Source organism: Mesoplodon bidens (genome assembly GCF_964165515.1).
Source record: "Mesoplodon bidens genome assembly, contig: HAP1_SCAFFOLD_829, whole genome shotgun sequence".
NCBI lineage: Eukaryota > Metazoa > Chordata > Mammalia > Artiodactyla > Ziphiidae > Mesoplodon > Mesoplodon bidens.
This window is the reverse complement of record NW_027671517.1, coordinates 21,567-35,299: the sequence shown is the minus strand read 5'-3', so window position 1 is coordinate 35,299 and position 13,733 is coordinate 21,567. Positions and strand designations below refer to the sequence as shown.

General features: G+C 36.4%; 1 long non-coding RNA gene across 1 annotated transcript in view; it reads left to right on the top strand.

Annotated features, from left to right (window-relative positions):
* The window catches only part of LOC308611274, a 39,958-nt gene that overhangs the window by 14,407 nt on the left and 11,818 nt on the right, over positions 1–13,733 (top strand). Inside the window, exon 2 of the long non-coding RNA XR_014014821.1 lies at positions 2,805–2,931. This is a non-coding gene — a long non-coding RNA (uncharacterized lncRNA). The remainder of the gene's footprint in view (positions 1–2,804; positions 2,932–13,733) is intronic.

Genomic DNA, 13,733 nt, shown 5'->3' with positions numbered 1-13,733 from the left:
TATATCCGGAACTGCCATCACCCGTCTCCAAAAATCTAGTCACAGTATTTCCAGAGTGATCTTTCTGAAAATGAAACAACTTTTTCTTATAAAAATACCTGATTGTGTTATGAAACTTTTCTTTCTTCTAAGTTACCAGTTAAAATCCTTCAATGGATTCCCATCTTTCTTGGAGTAAAATCTCACATCCAAACTCTCTTTGTCCTTTTGGGCTGCTGTAAGATTATGGTGCAGGTTGGGTGGCTCATAAACAACAGGCATTTTTTTCTCACAGTTCTGGAGGCTGCAAGTGCAAGAATAGGGTGGCAGTATTGTCAGATGAGGGCCCTCTTCTGAGTCACAGACTTCTCATGGTAACCTCACATGGCAGAAGAGCTTCGGGAGCTCTGGGGCGTCTCTTGTATAAGAGCACTAATACCATAATCATTTCCCAAAGGCCCCACCTACTAATACTATAACCTCCGGAAATTAAGATTTCAATGTATAAATTTGGAGGGGAACACAAAGACTACACCATAGCACTTACTATACATACATGGACCATTCATGGTCTGCCTTCTACCACTCTCTCCATTGTCTTCTTTTCTTACACTCCAGTGAGCATTTCTTTTTTTTTTTTTTTGCGGTACGCAGGCCTCCCCCTGTTGTGGCCTCTCCTGTTGCAGAGCACAGGCTCCGGACGTGCAGGCTCAGCAGCCATGGCTCACGGGCCCAGCCGCTCCGCGGCATGTGGGATCTTCCCGGACCAGGTCACGAACCCGTGTCCCCAGCATCGGCAGGCGGACTCTCAACCACTGCGCCACCAGGGAAGCCCCAGTGACATTTCTTATACTGATTATGAATGGAACTCCTTTCTGGACTGATCCTTAACCATTCATTTTCTGGCAAACATGAATTTATCTTCTCTTTTCCTCAAAAATTCACCCTTCCTTCATGTTACATGTCCATTTCCATTGCCTTCTACAGGAAGCCCTACTGATATCCCCCATATACTACTGTCCACAGCATGAATTAAGGTCTTACCGTGTCTTCCTATAGCACTCTGTAATAATTTTTACGGTAACTATGGATTTTCTTATTTGAGTGTCACAATACATTGACTTCTAGGTGGCACGATAATGATTTTAGTAACAGTAACACTGGTGCCTAGTTTAACCCATGGCCTACTTTAGGTGTTCAATAAATGTTTGTTGAATGAGTGAATGAATGAATGTTCAGTTTGAAATCTTAATCATGTTACTTTTCAAAAATCTGTTAAAAAGATACCCACAGTTTTCCAGAAGATTAGGGACTTAGGATCTTCAACTTGATTTAATAGAGGAAATTTTTACTCATACATCATGCTTAAATACCTCAAAGTAAAACCATTAACCCAGGAATTTAAGGTTACCATTTGGACTTGCAAGCCAATAATTAATATCTCCTGCCCCCACTGTATTAGATGGTTTCAATGCTCCACTCATATCTCCCCAGCACTCATCATTCCAGTATATGCTGATAGACTCATGCTACCACCTGCAATTATCCACCTTAGGGCAGGCCAGAAATGTACAGGAGTTAATGTATCTGGGTGTAGCTTTCAACCAAGGACAGAGGGGACTGGAAGATAAGTACTTCAAGTTTCTCACCAATTCTTGGGATAACTCTGAGACATGCTCTATAGAGTTTCACAGAACTCCCCTGAAGTACTGGCAGCAGTTTCCTGCAGGAGTAATTGATTCAGTAATGCACCTCTGTTGGCTTCCTTCCATGGCTCCATTCTCAATTCCCACTCCACTTCTGAGTTTTCTGGAAGCACCTCCCAGATGCACAGTTGGCATTCAAATTATTGCCTCAGGTTCTGCTTCTAGGGAAATTCAATTTATAGCCTCCTAACAATCCAGTGCTCCTTACAGAGCCATCACTGGTACAAGTACCAAGGCATGGCACATTATGTATCACCCCTCCTAAATCCTAATATTTTGAAACAGATAGGAAAGAGCACGACCTTGAAGAGAAAAATCGTTTCTATGAGAATAGCCAATGGATAAAGGGAAGGAGAGACAGTGCCATTTGTTTTCCATTAATGATAGTGTGAAATTTATGGGCAGATGGTCTAACAGGTGTGACTATAATTTGAGGGGCCTGCTCCCTTGGTTACAGAAGACTGCTATTGTTATTATTATGGAAGCACAACCTCATGACTTTATTGCTTCACTTGATGTAGCCTTTTCCTTTACCCTTAAATCTTTCTACATCACTGAATTGCAGCCAATAGATTTATTTTCTCCCTATGGCTCCATCACACAAAAAAGACACACATGTGCACACACACACACACACACACACAGAGTTTTGTGTATGCCAGTGCTAGAAAAGACAAGCTCATGGTGCATGTATGTGATGGATATTGTACATTACAGGTCCCTGTGAGATAGTCTTCTGCAGGTCCGTATGTTTATTTTATGAATAATTAACTTTAGTAAAGTTAATTTCCTGGAGATCTTGATGAAGACTGAAGAAAGGAAGTAAATTTTAAAGAAAAAGACTTAGAAACTTGCCCTTTTTGCCCTCTCTTTGTGTCTTAATGAACAAAGGATAACTGGGCCTTTTTTGAAGTCTTTGCTTGAGTTGAAGACACAAAATGCAACCTGTACTCTTATCATAATATGTTCAGTTTATGAGTACACAAACTTATAAACTGTGAATTTCCCTAAAGTTATTATACCATGTAGAAGATGTTTGCTGGGACGTTTACTTAAAACCAAACAATTGAGGTCTATATGTCCAAATAATTTCCTTCTCTCTTGCTGTCTCCATTTCAGTTTCCTGAGTTTCTGGGAAGGCCTGGTTTCCCCAAAGGAACGATTTCTGGTAGAAGTCTGAAGGTCTGACCCAAGAAAAATAATCCAGTATAGCCAATGAATTGAGGACAAGAAGGTTTCCAATCAGGTAGGAACATTTAATCTCATACATTACAATCACCTTAAATAAGGTGTGCTGATAGCTGGATATGATATAACTGCTTGGAAAAAGATGCATATCTAACCTACCCCACAAGGAAGCTGTTCTCAATTCCCTTAGAGGTTGTGGTGTTTATCAGAGTGCCTTGGGGGAAAATGAATACAATAACAGTATGATGCTTTTTTTTTTTCATTTTTTAGCTCATTGTTGCCAAGTACCCTTGGTGACCTTGGTGCCTGTGGTTTAATCCCAGGAGGTTAGACATGTGGAACAGCACATTAACCCTTTTTAGTATTTTCTCCCAAGACAAATCATTTTTATAGGTTGTCTCCATGGTCTTCTAGTTGCTTATCAAAATTAAGCATCATGTCTTCTAAGTGAGTAATAGCCCCTGTCAGTGTGAGGAAATCAGCTTGGTTCTTATTGGGGCACAAATTCTTGGTCTTGGCACAAAGTGGGTTCACATAGGCAGTTACAAGGAGAAGAATGGGGCATGCGAAAGGGGAGTTCTGTGTTCTCATTTACCTATGCATGTTGAAACTCCACTAACAGTTTTATTTTCATTAGCAATTTGTGATAAAAACTTAGGGTAAAGGGAATAATGAAGCTTTGCCATTATATGGCAGGACAAAAGATAGTAGTGACATCAAAATCAGGGCCTATCCATCTCATTTGCAGTTATATACTCAGTGTTTAGCCTAGCATTTGACCCCTCATCAGTATTCAATAAGAAGATGCGTGTTGAATGATTTAGGGATGAATTAATGAATGAAAAAAGTTAATATGGTAGAAAATGTGTTTTATCCTTGTATTTTCGTGTGTTGACTTCTGTATTTCAAGACCCAGCAGTATAACTGACACATAGAATATAAGCAATAAAATTTGCTGAAAGAATGAATGTGTCCCCACAATTCTAAGAATAATTTTAAGACCAACACAGACCCCATGTCTACCATGGTCTATGACAGAAGTATCCAGAGATGAAAGCCTGATCTCAGCTAGTGGTAGAGCTGACAGAATTTATCTAGTTTTAATAATTTACAGCTCATCCCATTACATCTAGGCATAGTACCTACGTGAGCCATACAATTAAATGTTGACTGAAAAAAAATGCACAACCTAAAAGTTGAGAATTATGTTTTATTTGGAGGACATACTGAGGACTTAAATCAGGAGACAACCTCTCAGATAGCTCTGAGGGACTGTTCCGAAGAGGTAAGGGAGGGCACGGGATATTTAGGGGTTCTTGCAAAAAAAAAAAAAAAACCCAGGTAGTTGGAACATCAAAAGATTACTGTTAATTAAAGAAACTAGACATCTTAATTAAATAAATTTAGCACTTTTCTATATATGGTGAGATGCAAGAATCTGGTCTCATGGAAATCATTCCCTTGATATGCACTTTAATTATCTAGGGCCAGTATCCTGTTTTCTCCATCCTGAATCCCCTCAGGGTGCAGCATTGGGGGTGGCTTCAGTGGCTGATGGCTTGATGGCTATAACATCCTTTGTACTGATACCGCAGGCTACATTCTTTGTCCACGTAAATGACTTGAATATGGATAGTAAATCTGTCGATTTGCAAAACGTAATTCTTGGAGCATTTTTAGAAGGACAAAGTTAAGGGCAATTTCAGAATCACTAGCAGCTAAAATTGCTATTTATACTTTTCCACCGGTAGGTAGTAATCTGTTGTTGCTATCTTCAGTATTCCCAAGGGATAACAAAAGCCATTTAATTCTAGAAAGAAATGTAAACTTTAGCACAATGCAACTTCCATAAAACCAAACACACAAACACACACCCAACTCTCGCAGATATGAAGTAATAATCTAAAATAGAATCCTGGAACTAATTGCAAAAAAAGAGCAAATGTACTCATATTGGATTTTATTCTTTTATTAATGTTTGATATATATATATAGGTATTTATTAATAAAATTCAGAGTTGCTATATGGAGAAATAGCTTTGTACCAATATTGTCTTTGTATGTGTTTATCAGTAATGTATGAGATTGCCTCCTATGCTCCTTTTCCTTTATTCTCTTGCAGGCAGTAGATGTAGTTATCAGTTGTTTTTAAAATTTCTAGGCAGCCAAAGGACTAGTATCACTTAAATAAAGAAGGCAAATTGTCCTAAAGTAGGAACAATTTTCCTTCATTATGGAACATAAAGTCCTCCTATGAAGGGGGAAGAATTTCATAGCTAAAAGCTTTCAACTACAGAAGATGTATGAGTAACTATGTATGTTGTTTCAAAGTGGACTCTCTATAATTAATGTCTAGGGGTTATCTTTGGTATATAATGGATTTTGATTTTTTAAATATTATTAGATAATCTACAAAAGAATATATTTAATTGTATGTAAGTTATGAGAAATAATAAAAACTCCTGCAAACACACCACCAAAACTAAGAACTAGAATCAAAACTGCTGAGTCTTCTCTCTGTTCTCTACCCTGATCCCACCTTCCTGCTTTCACCAAAGAAATCACTCTGATCTTGGCTTTATGTTGAACATCCACATAATTTTTATCTGATTTTGCTTATTATTGAGATTTATAAAATTGATATCATACTTTAGTCTTCTGTGCTTGCTTTTTTTACTCAACATTATGTTTCTAAGGTTCATCCACTTTACTTTAACTAGTGTTCATTCATTTGTACTACTGTATAATATTTTATTGTATAAATACAAGAAAATGTGTTTATTATTCTATTAATGATATTTGGGTTGTTTGGGGCCTATTACGGACAGTACTTCCATGAACATTTATTTTAATGTTTCCTGGTACACATGTGCAAGATTTAACATAAGTAAAAGAGTAGACATACTAAGAGTAGAATTGCTGAGTTGTAGGGAATTCAAATATTCAACTTTAAAAATGCATGTCAAAATGTCTTCCAAAGTTATGGAATCAATTTTCAGCCCTTTTGCTCTATAGCTTCACCAGTTAGAATGGCCATTCTAGTCTTTTGTTCCTTGTATTAGTCTGCTCAGGTTGTCCTAGCAAAATACCTCAGATTCAGTGGCTTAAAAAACAAGAGATTTATCTTCTCACAGTTCTGGAGGCTGGAAGTCCAGGCTCAAGATGTTGGCAGTTTGGGGTCCTCCTGAGGCCTCTGTCCTTGACTTGCAGATGACCACTGCTTCCTTGCTATGTCCTCACATGGCCTTTTCTCTGTGTGTATACATCCCTCTTATCTCTTTCTCTTCTTACAAGGACACCAGTCATATCAGTTAGGGCCCCACCATTATGACCTCATTCAACCATAATTATGTTTTTAAAGTCCCTGTCTCCAAACAGCCACATTGGGAGATGGGGCATCAACATACGAATTTTAGGGAACACAATTCAGTCCATAACAATTTTAATTTGTATTTCTCTAATTACTGATAGGCTGAGAATCCTTTCATTTGTTTAACAGTTGCCTATGTTTCCTATTCTGTGAAGTCCAGAGAATATCTTTTGTCCATTTTTCTACTGTTTATCTTTTTCTTACTTATTTGTATTGTTTTTTAAATACAAGCAAATAATCTTTGGTCAGCTATATATGACACAAATAAGTTATTTCATACCTTCTAACATTTTTAATGTTGTCTTGTGATAAATAGCGGCTCTCAATTTTAATGAAATCAAATTTATCTTTTAGCTTAGTGTCATTTTGTTCTACTTAAAATGTCCTTCCCTAGTTTAATGCTACCCAGATATAGTATATTTTCTTCTGAAAGTTCTAGTGTATCTTTGTTTTATATTCAAGCCATTAATGCACTTACAATCGACTTGTCTGTATTATCCAATTTCTTTGTTTTCTTATGAATAATTAAGTTTTCCAGGACCATTTTGGAATGAATGGATTTTTTAGGTGTGTCTGAGCTGTTCTTGACCATTCACATAAATTTCAGAATTGGCAATCCTGTAAAACCTCTATTAAGTATTTTTATTGTAATTGTATTGACTATATAAATTAAGTTGGGGAAAACTTACACCATTATGATGAGTCTTTTCAATCCATAAACAAGATGTACCTCTCCATTTATTTAAGACTTCTTTAACATCTTTCAATAAGGTTTCATTTTCTCCATAAATGTCTTGCACATTTTTATTTAGATTTATTCCTAGGTAGTTTTTTTTTCCATTTTAAATAATTTTTAAGCTCTCTCTTTGTTCCTGGATTATAGAAATCCAATAGATTTTTGCATCTTGAGCTTATATCTAGCCATCTTGCTAATATTGTTTTTTAGTAAGAGAGAGGATTTTCTTAGCAAAGAGGAATAAATGTAAAATTAAGTAAAAAGGTTATGGGTCAGCTCTGGTCAATAGAACTTTCCATGATAATGGAAACGTTCTTAGTGCTGTCAAAAACTACAGCCATTAGTCACATGTGTTTTTAAATTTTTAAATGTAAGTTCAATAAAATTAAAATTTCAGTTCCTAAGTCAAACTTGCCCACATTTCAAGTATTTAATAGCCACTTGTGACTAATGGACACTATACTGGACATTGTATCTCTAGACTATTAGACTGTGAAGCCATGGCGTCCCGGGATTTTATCTTTGTCAATGGCATAGTGAGATCTTTTATGTGACAGTTATTCTGTTATTAAAAAGAGAAGTTACTTAACCAAGTCATCCCTAACTTTTTGAAATAATCCAACATAGCTTTCACCATCCATGAATTTCTTGAATCATATTTATGTTTCTAAACTATTTCTTGTATCAGGTGTTCACTTTGTACCAAGTTCATTGTCCTAAAATGGCACATACCAAAGTATCAAGAGGTTCCCTTATTCCTGATAAGCTGTGATTGGATGAAGAAGACCTTGTTACCCTGCCTGTCTGATTTTTATTATAATCAGATGTTAATCTGTACCAGTCTCCATATTCAAAATTCACCTTCAAAATTATATGTTATTTACATGATGGTTGTCTTTATTTCATTTAGCTAGTATCATGACCTTATAAATGCAGTTTTGGTCATTTTCTACTAAAACCTCATATTTATCTGTGTGGAAAAACATCTCCTACTTGTTTGCCCTCTTATAAACTCTTCCTGTAATTTAATCCTCATGAGCTTTATTTCCCCTAATTGTAATTACTTAATATTTTGTAAAACATTTAAGAGATCACTGGTATGCTCTTTTTTTCAATCATCTATACATTTAAACAGTGTGTTGCAATAAGAAATAGTACTGGTAATCAGAAGACCAGAGTCTTAGTTTTACCCATAAAAATGAACTATATGTGCATTTAAATAAGTTTTATATAAGGTTATATAAGGTTTATTCTGATTCTAAAATTGTTATGATTATTTAGAAAATTATGTTTGAAATATGACATTATTCAAAACCAACAGAGGTTTGAAATCTATTAAAAATCTACAAAGAATTCAACTATTTCACCTTTTTCCCTGATTTGATATTAAACTGTAATCCTTCATCTTTCACTTACAGCATGCTGTAGCTGCTGTTGACACAAAGACAAAATATAATGTCTAAATATTATGTACTTGTTTTTTAAATGAATACTTTTGTTTAAAATTGTCTTTTACATAGATTCTTGATTCCCTTTTCACAACTTTTCCATTCCCCATGCTACTGCAATCAATCACTCATGATAGAAAATTATTCTCTTTTCTGTTTGCTAAAGCTCTTTTTAAAATACCAAGTTTCAAATGATCATCAATTCAAGAAACTTTGGGAAATGAACCTCATCATTTTCAGAATGAATATTTTGTTTCACTGGCTACCAGGACACCATCCTCTCCTAGATTTCTCCCCTCCTCACTCACCATTCCTTGGCAGTCTCCCTTGGTGATGCCTCCCATCCCTCAACGTCTTTTAGAATGCCCTAAGGCTCATTCCTGGCCCCCTTCACTCTCCATCTACCTTAACTACTCATGAGTTTTAATCTAGTCCCATTACTTGAATGGGAAGATGACTTATGATTCCCCAATTCATACTTCTAGCCCTAAGCACTCACCTAACCTCCAGACTCCTAATTCCAATTTCCCACTAAATATCTCCAATCTATGCATAATAGACATTTCAAACTTAGCAAATAAAACTAAATATTTTGCTTTGATCCATCCATTGCACTCCCGTTTTTCCTGGCTCCATAACTCATCCAGTTGCTCAGGCCAAAAATGTTAGATTCATCCTTGAACTCTCACTTTCCCACAATTCCTGTGTCCAGTCCATCAGAAATTCTTGCCAGTCTAACTTGAAAATACATCCTGAATCCACCTACCTCTCACCTTACTCTTGCCGTCTTTACTTACTCCAAGCCATCATTGCTTGCCTCATCTAATGCAACAGGCAGCCTCTTCCACAACCTCCTTGCTTCCTCCCCTCTTGCCCCAATCCTTATAGTCTATAACCAATACAATAGCCAGAATAATCACAAAAAAAACCATGAATCACATCACATTATTTCCCAAAACCTGTTCCCATCACTTTAGAATAAAAATTAAACTTTTTACCTGTCCCACATGCTTTATTCAGTATTTCTTCTGCCCTACTCTCCAAGCTCGTTTACTACTACTATTCTCTCACACACACATCCAGATTTTCTTTCTGCAGTGGCTTTCCCAACATCAGGGCCTTTGCACTTGCTATTCCCTAAAACCTGGAAGATTTAAAAAATCTGTAAGGTTCCTCCAAGCAAGATTTTAGAAGGTATTTACATTTCATTTTGTAGAGACATTTGGTAGAAGACATTTTTGCAAAAGATAGATACATTTTACTTTGGCGGCTATTCACACATCTGGCAATTTCCAAGTTGGTTAAATAACAAATGTGAATTGATGAAGCTAAAATAAAAGAACTGTAGTTGGTGAGACCTATGTGTTTTAAACCATGAACTTTGAGGAATTGTAGACATGCAAACTCCACCGTGGTTTCAGTGTTAATGTGTGAGAATTAGCTAAGGTATTTTCCAAATACTCATTACTCTCTAAAGAGCTTCTGAGCAGGAAATCAGAACAGGGCCTGTGGACCTGAATTTTATCTAGTACCACAGTTGATTCTGTTGCAGGTGGTTTTCAGTCAGCCCTTTGAGAGACACCAAGCTGGGGTATTTGCCCAGATATGATTACCAATGGTCATGCAAGTCACCAATGAGATACAATCGAGAATCAACAAATGACTGAAAAGAGTGACAAAAGAAGAAGAGGATCCAGTAAGGATCAGTAGAGACGCTATCCCAAGCACTCTTGGCTAGGAGTTTTACACATCCATTCATATAAATGGATGACAGTTAACAGCCAAATGGCACTGCACATTTTTTTAAGTTGCTGAGTATTAAAGTGTATGGCTAAGCATCATAAGTTTTGTTAAATTATATTTTGGTTGCTATAAAATTAGGTGTACATTGTGTGTCATAGATGTAGGGATACAGATGTGTAAATATATGTCATTGTTTCAGTTCTTCAGCTGCTACTTCATAATGTCTTTGCAACTTCTAAATGAAGGGCCTCTTCAAATATTGTTTAGAAAGGAAAGATACCTGTTCATCCCTGTCCACCTCCCTTTCTTCATCCCCTTCCTTGTCCCTTCCCTTTTTTTAATATCTTTATTGGAGTATAACTGCTTTATAGTGTTGTGATCCCTTCCCTTCTTGAACAAATTAGTCCATTAAGTGAGGTAAAATAACCCTTTGTCAGCATGGGGGAGGTGGGCATTCAAGGAACCAAATGACTTGGCATTGGGTCTCAGAGTCTGAGAAAGGGGAGAGGATGTCTGCATAAGGGAGCCTGGAGTTGACTGCTGAAGTCTGATTCGTGTGAAAGGGCATCCACATGAGGAAGTGGCCTTGGCAACCACTCTGCACAGATTGTCCTAACCCGTGCCAGGTGGAGAAAATGTGCAGATGGGAAAGTGGCAGCTACAAGAATTTACTTAAATACAGGAAGATTGATCAAATAATTAAGGATATTAAGAATATGGTAATCAGTGTTATTTTAATATCTGTGGAGGGAGTTAAAATATGAAAAGGGCAAAAACTAGAATGAAAGGGTGTTGAAAGGGAGTGGAGGATGTTAATGTGAACACATGATTTTCAATATAGAGACATTATAGAAAAAACATAGACTATATGTATGCATATGTTTATGAATGTGTTTGTGAATATGTGTAAATGGTTATGAATATGTGTTTTCATATGTGTGTATGTATATATGTACATAAATCCCCTAGCTCTGCCTATTGAGAGTACCTGGGACCACTGCTTCCCAAGAGCAATGAATACACCTAGTGTCCAGATCTTGGTTTCTAAATACAGCTCTCCAACTGAAGGAACTAAAGGTCTTTGGAGAAATGGCTGATTCTAGAACCGCTACAGGGAAAATATAAGATGACCCTAGAACATATTATTGTTTCAAGAAGTAAGGGATCAGCCATAAAAAGAAGCGAAATTGAGTTATTTGTAGTGAGGTGGATGGACCTAGAGTCTGTCATACAGAGTGAAGTAAGTCAGAAAGAGAAAGACAAATACCGTATGCTAACACATATATATGGAATCTAAAAAAAAAAAAATGTCATGAAGAACCTAGGGGTAAGACGGGAATAAAGACACAGACCTACTAGAGAATGGACTTAAGGATATGGGGAGGGGGAAGGATAAGCTGTGACAAAGTGAGAGAGTGGCATGGACATATATACACTAGCAAACGTAAAATAGATAGCTAGTGGGAAGCAGCTGCATAGCACAGGGAGATCAGTTCGGTGCTTTGTGACCTAGAGGGGTGGGATTGGGACGTTGGGAAGGAGAGCGATGCAAGAAGGAAGAGATATGAGGATACATGTATAACTGATTCACTTTGTTATAAAGCAGAAACTAACACACCATTGTAAAACAAGTATACTTCAATAAAGATGTTAAAAAAAAAAAGAAGGGAGATATCACAGAATAATTGGGAAACATCAAAGGATATAGAAGCCAAACTGAACGGGTTTCCACTGGACAAATCTTGAACAATCTCAGCCTCAAAATAAATAATGGCAGAAACGTATTATAGTCAATTGAATAAAATAGGAGTCTATGAGTTCATACTGATTTAAATAATTAAATTGAGTAAATTATGTTTGATGAGGAACAGGATATTTACATAATTACAAAGTGCCTTACCACAAAAATTATTAATAATGAAGGAGAAAAAAATAACTTTACAATGGAGAAGACTGGGTGATACACCTTAATCAAATGAGTCACATGATATTCCAGTAAGGTTACAGGTTAAAAGTTTGCCAAAATTGTTTGATAGGAAGCAGTGAGAAGAACAGAGCTTCACCACTGTGTTATTCCTGCCAACTACACATATCCTGAATAATCATGAGACAAATACAAAGAGCTAAATCCTACAAAATAACTGATCCATATTCTTTAAAACTTTCTAGTTCATGAGATTCAAGGGAAGCCTGAGAAAATTTTCCAGATTAAAAAACTAAAGAGACAGGACAACTAGATGCAACATGTGACACTGGGCTGATCCTTTTATTATGAAGGACATGATGGGGATAATTGACAAAACTTGAAAGGGGTCTGAGGATTAGTAGCTCTGTGGTCATGTGTCAGTGTTAATTTCCTTATCTTCATGATTATATTTGGATGTGTGTTTGTAGGAAATACTAGAGGATTTGGGGGAGACATTGCATTGTGTTAGCAACTACTCTCAAATGGTTTGGGAAATAAATTATTTTTATTGTCATTTCAATCTTTCTTTAATTTTCGAGATTGTTAAAAGAAGGCAAAAAAAAAGAGGAGTAACCCTCCTTTTCCTGGCGACTGCCATAGTTAAAAGCTCAGTTTACAATGGTGGTCAGTTTTTCAGTCTATTTGTGCTAATTTCTGTTACTAACAACATAGCATCTTATTTTCTATTTGAGGTTTTTGGATTTTTCCGAATTATGCTTTTGCTTTTTATTCTATCAAATGTCTATGAATTTGATAAAGTCCTCGGTATTAACACAAAATCAGTAAGATTCATAAAAATAAAAATAAGTTCTTGGAGAAATTTATAAATTTCTACCTGCATTCAAATTGGAGTAAGTTGGCAAGAAATTTATAAGGGGAAAATACTATAAGGAGCACTCCCATTCAGAAACTCAAAATGGTTGCACGTGTTTATCTTGTAAGAGGTCTGTGATGAAACAGCAGGATGAAGGCTATATGTCCAAACTTAAATGCAATCTTTTAAATCGCCTTTCGTGTCAGGCCATGTAAGAACTGGGCAATTCAAGAAGTAAATTAGAACAATTCTTATTTTCAATAATTTCTTAGGTCAACACTTAGAATAATGAAACACTTATCTTTAACTCCAAGAACTCTGGACAGTTATTAAAGCAAATGTGTTGTCCTACTGGCCTACACCTGGTTACAAACAGCAGTACGACTTCAGAAAACCCTGGACACTGAGTGGGCTTTCTAAATATAGCTTTTTCTTTCTATAAAGGTGTTTTACAAGAATGCTATCTTTTGTGAAAATGTGGCCTTTAGAAAGGGTACACTAAGGTCTGTGACTTTTAGACCTAGAAAAGATTTGAAATATTTTCTTAGCCTGGGAATCCACATTTTAGAGGCATAGAAAGAGAAACCCAATGAAATTAAATATTTTGCCCACCATCAAATGGCAAACAAGTAATAACGACAGCACTCAAGCCTCTGTCTTCTAAATCCATTGAATGCAGCATAAATAGATTTCAATAACTGCTGATTTTCATTGTCCTCAACACTACATTTCTTCTGTGCCTTATCCCTCTTCTTTTAAGAGGGATGACAACATTATCTGCAA